The sequence below is a fragment of the Cherax quadricarinatus genome, chromosome 62 (assembly GCF_038502225.1).
Source record: "Cherax quadricarinatus isolate ZL_2023a chromosome 62, ASM3850222v1, whole genome shotgun sequence".
Taxonomy (NCBI): domain Eukaryota; kingdom Metazoa; phylum Arthropoda; class Malacostraca; order Decapoda; family Parastacidae; genus Cherax; species Cherax quadricarinatus.
In genome coordinates, this window is record NC_091353.1 from 9,650,087 (window position 1) to 9,661,201 (window position 11,115).

Sequence of the window (11,115 nt, forward strand, 5' to 3'; positions counted from 1 at the left end):
CAGCCTGGATGTCATCAACCTGTCGCCAATCATCCGCATACATCCGTTCGTATCCGGTTCATCCGTCGCTCCAGTCAGCGTCATTCCGCATGCGGTCGTAGAGGAACATATCGGCTACACGTTTCGAACACCAGCACGTCTTGATCCTTGCGATGTCTCGCTCCACGAGAGCTCAATCTACCCTAGGTGAAACTCTGCGAGGGTGATTCTGCAGTCTCTCTTCCTCTCTCTCTCTCTCTCTCTCTCTCTCTCTCTCTCTCTCTCTCTCTCTCTCTCTCTCTCTCTCTCTCTCTCTCTCTCTCTCTCTCTCTCTGAGGGGTGAGGGGAGGGGTAGACAGAGCACCTGCTTGCCTCCTGCTCACAGGAGGGGAAAATTACCCCCTCCCCTCCTGTGATTTATTCTTCTGCTGCATAACACCTCCTGTTAGTGTGTACTGTTAGTGTGTACTGTTAGTGTGTACTGTTAGTGTGTACTGTTAGTGTGTACTGTTAGTGTGTACTGTTATTGTGTACTGTTAGTATGTACTGTTAGCGTGTACTGTTAGCGTGTACTGTTAGTGTGTACTGTTAGTGTGTACTGTTAGTGTGTACTGTCAGTGTGTACTGTTAGTGTGTACTGTCAGTGTGTACTGTTAGTATGTACTGTTAGTGTGTACTGTTAGTGTGTACTGTTAGTGTGTACTGTTAGTATGTACTGTTAGTATGTACTGTTATTGTGTACTGTTATTGTGTACTGTTAGTATGTACTGTTAGTGTGTACTGTTAGTGTGTACTGTTAGTGTGTACTGTTAGTATGTACTGTTAGTATGTACTGTTAGTGTGTACTGTTATTGTGTACTGTTAGTATGTACTGTTAGTATGTACTGTTAGCGTGTACTGTTAGTGTGTACTGTTAGTGTGTACTGTTAGTGTGTACTGTGTGTACTGTTAGTGTGTACTGTTAGTGTGTACAGTCAGTGTGTACTGTCAGTGTGTACTGTCAGTGTGTACTGTCAGTGTGTACTGTTAGTGTATACTGTTAGTGTGTACTGTTAGTGTGTACTGTTAATGTGTACTGTTAGTTTGTACTGTTAGTGTGTACTGTTAGTGTGTACTGTTAGTGTGTACTGTTTGTTAGTGTGTACTGTTAGTGTGTACTGTTAGTGTGTACTATTAATGTGTACTGTTAGTTTGTACTGTTAGTGTGTACTGTTAGTGTGTACTTTTAGTGTGTACTGTTAATGTGTACTGTTAGTTTGTACTGTCAGTGTGTACTGTCAGTGTGTACTGTCAGTGTGTAGGGGAGAGATGAAAGAATCAGGTCAAGTCAGCACTGTTATAAAGTTTGTATCAAGTATCAGTGTAGTGAGAGGGTAGCTTCTACACTGACAGGTATCAGTGTAGTGAGAGGGTAGCTTCTACACTGACAGGTATCAGTGTAGTGAGAGGGTAGCTTCTACACTGACAGGTATCAGTGTAGTGAGAGGGTAGCTTCTACACTGACAGTCACCATTAATGGGCACCTAACTGCCTCCGGTCTTCTAATAACAGGTTTATTTTCCCACTATAACCTACCTTGTACAGAAGCTTTCCTTAATTCATGGTATAATTTAACAAATCTTTGATGCCAGTTGTGTTGTACAGGTCAGAGCTTTGCTCGGACCTCAAGACTTGTCCTCAAGACTTGTCCTCAAGACTTGTCCTCAAGACAAGTCTTGAGGACAAGTCTTGAAATACGGCGATTGACCGAGGAAAACAAGAGGATTCGTAGTAGTCCTCCTGTTTCGAGTCCTCAGGTCAAGAAGGGATCGTGGTCAGTGGCTGGTCAGCAGGGGACGACGAAGTTGACGATCAAGAAGACGAATGGAAAGCCAGAAACGATGAAGAAGAAAGAGACTGCTGTGGAAACTCCTGTGGAAACTCCTGTGGAAACCTCCAACGCATTCTCGGTGCTACCCGACGAATGTGAGTCGACTACTGGGATCGTCACGACGAACGACAAGAAGGAAGGTAAGAATATTGTTGTTGTTGGGGATAGCCAAGTTAGATACATGGATATGGCATTCTGCTTGAAGGACAGGAGTAGGAGACAGAGAGTTTGCTTTCCTGGGGCTGGGATGGAGGACATTGTTAGCCGGCTTGATAACATCATGAACGGTAATGGAATCAATCCTATTATTTGCCTCAGTGCTGGAGGCAATGATGTAGGCAAGCGTAGAAGTGAGGATTTAGTTAGAAAGTTCAGGACAGCTATAGACATGATTAGGAAGAAGGGGGGGCGCCCTGTTATATGTGGCATTTTGCCAAGAAGAGGTGTTGGTAATGAATGGTTGTCCAGAGCAATTGGTATTAATTGTTGGCTGGATAAACACTGTAAGGATAATGCAGTACCATTCATTGACAACTGGGACAACTTCTATGGCCGAAATGACATGTATGCCAGGGATGGGGTTCACTTATCCAGGGCAGGTGTGGGTTTTCTTGCTAACTCAGTTGAGGGGGTTAGTAGGACTTTAAACTAGGATTAGTTAGAGGTATGGGTTTAGAAATGATAAATAATGAGTATGGATATATTGACTTATGCTCTGATATTAAGAATCTTAATAGTAACTGTCATGGAGTAACTCTGGGTAATGATAATTTCAGAAATTGTGTAAAAACAAAGATGACCAGGAAAAATGTGCAGAAGAAAAAACATATGATGGTTTTTTATGCTAACAGTCGAAGTGCAAGAAATAAAATTAATGAACTACGTTTGGAAGCATGTGCTGGGAACTTTGATATCATTGCATTAACTGAAACGTGGTATGATTTAAAGAGTCGGGATATGACTGCTGAGTGTAATATTCAGGGATTTAAGTTGTTCAATGTGGATAGATGTAATGGGAAGGGGGGAGGAGTTGCATTGTATGTTCGAGAAAATATTAATTTTTGCATAAAAACAGGTATAAAAATAGATGGAGCAGCAACAGAGTCTGTTTGGGTAGAGTTCGTGGAGGGTCAAGAAAAACTAATTCTAGGTGTAATATACCGACCTCCAGGCTTGGATCACGATAGAGGGAGACTTCTTTGGGACGAAATTGTTAGGGCTTCTGGACACAGTAACATAGTCATAGTAGGGGACTTTAACTTTAGTCAAATTGACTGGAATTCTTTGACAGGTAATCTAGAGTCCAGTGACTTTATGGAAACAGTTCAGGACTGTTTTCTGAAACAGAGCGTAACTGAGCCTACCAGGGGTAATAATTTGCTAGACCTAGTCTTGTCAAATAAGGAAACACTCGTGAATAATCTGGAGATCACTGAAGAGCTTGGCGCAAGTGATCACAAATCCATCACTTTTAGCATTAATTGGGAATGCAAGAATAATGATAATACAGTAAAAATCCCTGATTTTCGTTCTGCCGATTATAATGGACTTAGGGAACATCTGTCTAATCTTGATTGGGGTTATCTAGCTAATGATTTTATTGACGATAATCATACTTATGAATATGAAGGGATCTGCTTTTATGATTGTTTTCTTAATAATGTACACAGTGCCCAGAGTATATACATTTCCCAGAGAGAAATTAGGTCTAATAATAACGATCCCAAATGGGTTAACAGGAGGCTAAAGCATCTATTAGGGGAGAAAAGGGGAATTTATAGGCGCATCAGAAGAGGAGAGGTTAACCTTACTGACCAATATGTTCAGCTTAAAAGAGAAGTAAAAAAGGCGATTAGAAAGGCTAAACGTGACTATGAAATTAGAGTTGCTAATGAATCAAAGACTAATCCAAAGGGGTTCTTTCAAGTGTATAGGACGAAGGTGAAGGAAAAAGTAGGACCTCTGAAATTTGGGAATGGACAGCTGACGGATAATAAACTGGAAATGTGCTCCTTATTTAATGACTATTTTTTGTCAGTTTTTACACAGGAAGATGTAAATGAGATTCCAGTAATTAACAATTATTTAGTTCCTGATGAATTTAAGTTAACTAATATTACTGTCACGAGGGACATGGTTATTAAACAGATAGACAAACTGAAACAAAATAAGTCCCCGGGACCCGATGAGTTGTTTTCAAGGGTACTTAAGGAATGCAAAATAGAGCTTAGTCAGCCATTAACGAGTGTATTCAATGCGTCCATCCTTACCGGTGTTGTGCCAGAGTTGTGGAAGATGGCTAATGTGGTTCCTATATTCAAATCAGGGGATAAGTCCACTCCTTCAAATTACCGTCCAAAAAGCCTGACATCTATAGTGGGCAAGTTATTAGAATCAATTATAGCTGACATTATCAGAAGTCACCTTGAAGAGCATAACTTGATAAATGAATCTCAGCATGGATTCACGAGAGGTCGTTCCTGCCTGACAAACTTACTGACGTTCTTCAATAGAACATTTGAGGCACATGTGCAACATCTGGGTATCTTTATTGTAGACGTTTCGCCATCCAGTGGCTTTATCAATACAAATTCTAGGACATAACTTGAAGACAGTAGAACTATGTACAGAAGATGAGGTAATCAGTCCCTCAACCTAGGAGTAGGTGCGAAGAGCACCATAGTCGTGGAGACTACGGTGCTCTTCGCACCTACTCCTAGGTTGAGGGACTGATTACCTCATCTTCTGTACATAGTTCTACTGTCTTCAAGTTATGTCCTAGAATTTGTATTGATAAAGCCACTGGATAGCGAAACGTCTACAATAAAGATACCCAGATGTTGCACATGTATCTTAATCTCATCTTGTCGGTATTATATACCATTCGTACACATTTGAGGCAGTTGACAGTGATAAGGAATATGATATTGTTTATTTGGAATTTAGTAAAGCCTTCGATAGAGTACCTCACAAGAGACTCTTAAGAAAAGTGGCAGCTCATGGTATAGGAGGTCAAGTTCTAGCATGGATTGAGGCATGGCTTACCAATAGAAAGCAGAGAGTTACCATTAATGGAGTGAAATCTGAATGGGGATTAGTCACTAGTGGCGTCCCACAAGGATCAGTTTTAGGCCCTCTCTTGTTCATAATTTACATTAATGACCTTGATGAAGGGATTACGAGTGACGTGAGTAAGTTTGCTGATGATACAAAGATAGGCCGTATAATTCACTCTGAGGAGGACGTCAATGAACTCCAGGAGGATTTGGACAAATTAATGTCTTGGTCTGAAAAATGGCAGATGAAGTTCAATGTGGATAAGTGTAAGGTACTTGCCCTTGGTAATGAAAATAACCCTCGAAGCTATAATCTAGGTGAAGTAGAGCTTGGTCATACAGAATGTGAAAAAGACTTGGGAGTCATGGTAAGCAGAAATCTAAAGCCAAGACAGCAGTGCCTTAGTGTGCGCAACAAGGCCAACAGATTACTTGGATTTATCTCAAGAAGTATAAGTAACAGAAGTCCAAAAGTTATTTTACAGCTCTATACATCACTAGTGAGGCCTCATTTAGATTATGCTGCTCAGTTTTGGTCTCCTTACTACAGGATGGACATAGACTCATTAGAGAACATACAGAGAAGAATGACTAAAATGATTTACTGTGTAAGGAACCTCCCGTATGAAGATAAACTTAAAGCCTTAAAAATCTCCACTCTCTGGAGAGGCGTAGAATGAGAGATATCATTGAAGTGTATAAGTGGATGACGGGCATAAACAAGGGAGATATTAATAAAGTACTGAGGGTGTCGAACCAGGTAAGAACCAGAAATAATGGATATATGTTCTGCTTCTATCAACTTTTCTGTACTCGACTGAAGAAGCCTACTGTGTAGGCGAAACGTTTCGAAATAAAGATTCCTAACTGTTGCATATGTGTCTTACCTAACAACCTGTCGGTATTTTATACCATTTTAATGTTCAATCTGTCAGACACTGCAACACAAGGGTATCTTGGTACAGACCTGCAATCAACTTCGACAACCTCCACTAGTGAGAGCGGCTGGATTTGAGAGGGACCTGACCTCCCAACATCTGAGTTCTTACCTCTTCTAGTGACCTACGTCTCACCTGTTGGCGCTATATAAGGCTCCATCCTGTCACTTCATCTCCATATTGTTTCATACTATGGAACAATGCTCTTCTCCAGACTGAGGGACTGACCACCTCAAAACTTTAAGGGTGATGGACTGATTACATCGTCTTCAAGTATCTTCTGCTTCTATCAACTTTTCTGTACTCGACTGAAGAAGCCTACTGTGTAGGCGAAACGTTTCGAAATAAAGACACCTAACTGTTGCATATGTGTCTTACCTAACAACTTGTCCTCAAGACTTGTCCTCAAGACTTGTCCTCAAGACTTGTCCTCGGGACTTGTCCTCAACTTCACCTTACGTGCCTCTTAAGATTGATACAAGGAAAGATGTGTATAAGTGCCGCTTCAACAAGCCGGCGACTGTGACGGCTGGAAGTATGAGAGACAGTATTGGTTGATGATTAAGATACATATACAACATGTCCTCTACAGGACATGTACAACAGTTGGGAATCTTTATTGTTGAAACGTTTCGCGTACACAGTAAGCTTCTTCAGTCAGGTGTGGTAGAATGTGGTAGCAGTGTGGCAGCAGGTGTGGTAGAATGTAGATGAAGTAATCATTCCATCAGTCGTTGGTGGAAAAGTAATTGGAGTGGTCAGTCCCTCAGCCTGGAGAAGAGTTCAGCTCCATGGAGCTGAGGGACTGTCCATCTCATTTGCTTTTCCTCCAAGGGTTGATGGATTGATGACATCATCTTCATTTCACTGCTACACCTGCTGCCTCTGTATTTAATTGAAGGCGATACGATTCATCAATAAAGATACCTAACCATCAGTATTTTATACCCTCTTCGAGCAATAACAGGATTACGCTGAGGTCTAACACGACAGAAAAGAACATTACTAGTGCCGGCAAGTCAAACATTGTTATGTGCTCTTTAAGTCTCTCAGAAAGAGAGAAAAGAGGACCTGAGGACCGTAAAATAGAGCACACATCAGAGGCATCAATAGCAGGGATGAGAGGTACGAACTAGATCACTGCGAAGGCTGTTAGTTTGTCGAGAAGTGTGATGTCTGAAGATACATCACTACGAAGGCTGTTAGTTTGGCGAGAAGTGTGATGTCTGAAGATACATCACTGCGAAGGCTGTTAGTTAGGCGAGAAGTGTGTTGTCTGAAGATACATCACTACGAAGGCTGTTAGTTTGGCGAGAAGTGTGATGTCTGAAGATACATCACTACGAAGGCTGTTAGTTTGGCGAGAAGTGTGATGTCTGAAGATACATCACTACGAAGGCTGTTAGTTTGGCGAGAAGTGTGATGTCTGAAGATACATCACTACGAAGGCTGTTAGTTTGTCGAGAAGTGTGATGTCTGAAGATACATCACTGCGAAGGCTGTTAGTTTGTCGAGAAGTGTGATGTCTGAAGATACATCACTACGAAGGCTGTTAGTTTGGCGAGAAGTGTGATGTCTGAAGATACATCACTACGAAGGCTGTTAGTTTGGCGAGAAGTGTGATATCTGAAGATACATCACTACGAAGGCTGTTAGTTTGGCGAGAAGTGTGATGTCTGAAGATACATCACTACGAAGGCTGTTAGTTTGTCGAGAAGTGTGATGTCTGAAGATACATCACTACGAAGGCTGTTAGTTTGTCGAGAAGTGTGATGTCTGAAGATACATCACTACGAAGGCTGTTAGTTTGGCGAGAAGTGTGATGTCTGAAGATACATCACTACGAAGGCTGTTAGTTTGGCGAGAAGTGTGATGTCTGAAGATACATCACTACGAAGGCTGTTAGTTTGTCGAGAAGTGTGATGTCTGAAGATACATCACTACGAAGGCTGTTAGTTTGTCGAGAAGTGTGGTTGACGTGTGAGGACCAGAGAGAGTTATGTATATTAGAAAGACTGGTAATATAGGGAAGGAGGAGGAGAGAATATCACCCAAGAGTAGAGGGTCAGGGAGAGAAGCAAGTCTGTTTAGCAGGTGATAAGACGGTGTTTATGACATGGGAAGGGTAGCCAAGACGACAGAATGAATTACGAAGAGTGGAAATGTCCGAGGTCAAGGAACTGAGGGTCACAAATACGGGGGTCATAGAAAAATAGGGAAGAAGACCACTTTTCTTGACAGAGGAAGCATGGTAAGAACAGTAGTGAATGTACATACCCCTGTGCATAGGCTTGCGAAAAACGGAACAGGAACACCCTTTTACCATGCTCCCTCCCTCCTTCCATACCTCCCTCCCTCCCTCACTCCTTCCCTCCCTCCCTTCCTCCTTCCCTCCCTACCTCCCTCCCTCCCACTACACTCAATATTTCCATACTATTAGAGATGGTCTGAAGGTCGGTTTAGTCTGCTACCCAGCCATGATGTGTGCTGATAGTGGTTGTACTACCACCATTACTACCACCATCACTACCACCATCACTACAACCACCGTTACTACAACCACCGCCACAACAACCATCACCACCACAACCACCATCACTACCACCACCACCACCACAACCATCACCACCACAACCATCACCACCACAACCATCACCACCACAACCACCACCACAATTGTTGTTATTATTATTGGTGTTGTTTGTGATATTATTATTATTATTATTATTATTACAAGACAGGCTCCTCCTATACGCCCAGAGTCGATACAGAGCCGCTCTATCAGCCCTCAGACCCGCTAGTCAAAGCTCTTTTAAGAAAGTCTGGCAACAGAGTCCCTCTATCGGCACACAAACCAGTGGCTCAAGGCTCTATTAAAAGTCTGGCAACAGAGCCCCTCTATCAGCACACAAACCAGTGGCTCACGGCTCTATTAAAAGTCTGGCAACAGAGTCCCTCCATCAGCACACAAACCAGTGGCTCACGGCTCTATTAAAAGTCTGGCAACAGAGCCCCTCTATCAGCACACAAACCAGTGGCTCAAGGCTCTATTAAAACATGAAAATTTCTGACCTGGTCAGATCTCTGGTCGTAAAACACTACCATGAAATATTCAGTGGGAGGGAGAGTCCCTGGTAAACATTAACCCAGGCTCGTGTTCACACCCACCTGGTCACCCACGCTCGCTCTGTCCCCCTGAAAGCAGGGACCGACCTACTATGGAACTATTGAAACCCCTAATCCCTGAGAGGTTCCAGGAGAGGCTTTAATTCACAATGCTTTAAATTTTGGGTCTACTGTATAAGAAGGGGTGACGAAGGGGCCCCCATGACAGCTCAAGTTTCAGGGCTCCAAAAATGTAGGTCCCTCGCTACCTGGAAGTAGGTATTGTTAGGGTCATTTGGGAGAGTGCTAAGGCCGTATGGGAGAGGAGGGGGAATTGGGTGGTGATCAGGTTTGAAGGTTACCACCCTTCTTGTAAGGTAATGGTTTGAAGTCTGTCTACCACACGAGGGTCATTAAGGCTGCATGCTACCTGTACACCACCAATCAAGTGTCTCCCACAGAGGCAGGTGACCCTAAAAAAAGAGAAAGAAACACTTTCATTATCATTCACACATAATAACTGTCTTTACAGAGGTGCCCAGATATGACAGTTTAGATGTAACTCTAAACTGCCAATATCTCAAACCCCTCCTTTAAAGTGCAGGCATTGCACTTCCCACCTCCAGGACTCAAGTCAGGCTAACCGGTTTCCCTGAATCTCTTCACAAAATATTACCGTGCTCACACTCCAACAGCTCGCCAAGTCCCGAAAACTATTTGTGTTCATTCATTCCTATCTAACATGGTCACACATGCCTGCTGTATGTCCAAGCCCCTCGCACACGAAGCCTCTTTTACCCCCTCCCTCCAACCTTTTCTAGGACGACCCCTACCCCCTCCTCCCCTCCACTACAGATTTACACATCCTCCAGGTCATTCTATTTTGCTCCATCCTCTCCAAATGACCAAACTACCTATCAATAAATATTTTAGAAATCGACTAGTATAAGTTACTGACAACAATAGATAGATGACAGATAGATAGGTAGAGAGATAGAGAGACAGACAATATATATATATATATATATATATATATATATATATATATATATATATATATATATATATATATATATATATATATATATATATATATATATATTTTACCTTAGCATTCATGTCAGAAAAAAATATTTTAAATAATTTGAATTCAAGAGAATTTGTCCCATTTCCCTGATAAATGATCCAAGGGATCGGAGCTATCCTCTCCCCCTCCAGAAATGACCCGGCAGGACCAAAAAAGCATTTGGCAGTGTGGGTCTAGTGGCCAGAGACCAGGACACGAGATCTGAGTCCACTCCAGATCCATCATCTCCCCACTCCATCACGGGCCGTAAAACCCACTCCATCTCTATTAAACCCACCATAAACCATCACTCTCCTCCCTCCTTCCTGACAGAAATGGACATACCCTCCACTAAAAAACAATAATAATCTTGAAAAGAATCTCGCTACCTAAGATTGCGTGCCTAAAGTGCGCGCCAAAAACAAGAGATTTTTTCCCCTCTTCTGTTTGTAAACAATGATCTGCGCGCCATAAATCTTCCCGCCAAAAGATCTGGACTGGGATCTCGCACCAAAAAGTTCGGTAATTCGTCTGAGTTGAGGTACAACTGGTAGTAACTTTGTCTTCAACCCGAGTGAGTTGTTAGTGGCGGTGGAGGAGATAAAGAGGGAGGGGAATAGGCTCAGAGCAGGTAAATACTGGAGGTAGAGAGAGAGAAGTAAGGTGCTAGGCAGGTTCTCCTGAAATGGAACGTTCTAGGCAGGTTCCAGTGAAATGGAACGTGGTAGGAGAAATGGAACAATGCAACGTGCTAGGAGAAATGAAACAACGGAACATTCTAGGAGAAATGGAACAACAGAACGTCCTAGGAGAAATGGGACAACAGAACGTCCTAGGAGAAATGGAACAGACATCCTAGGAGAAATGGAACAACAGAACGTCCTAGGAGAAATGGGACAACAGAACGTCCTAGGAGAAATGGAACAACAGACATCCTAGGAGAAATGGAACAACAGACATCCTAGGAGAAATGGAACACCGGAACATGCTAGACATAACCTACTTCCACTGGGGGACTCCCGCCTAGCAGCGGTTCTGTACACCTGCTGATAGGCTGAGGGACTGATATTCTCCTCTACGTCCTTCTCTCTCTCGTGTCCT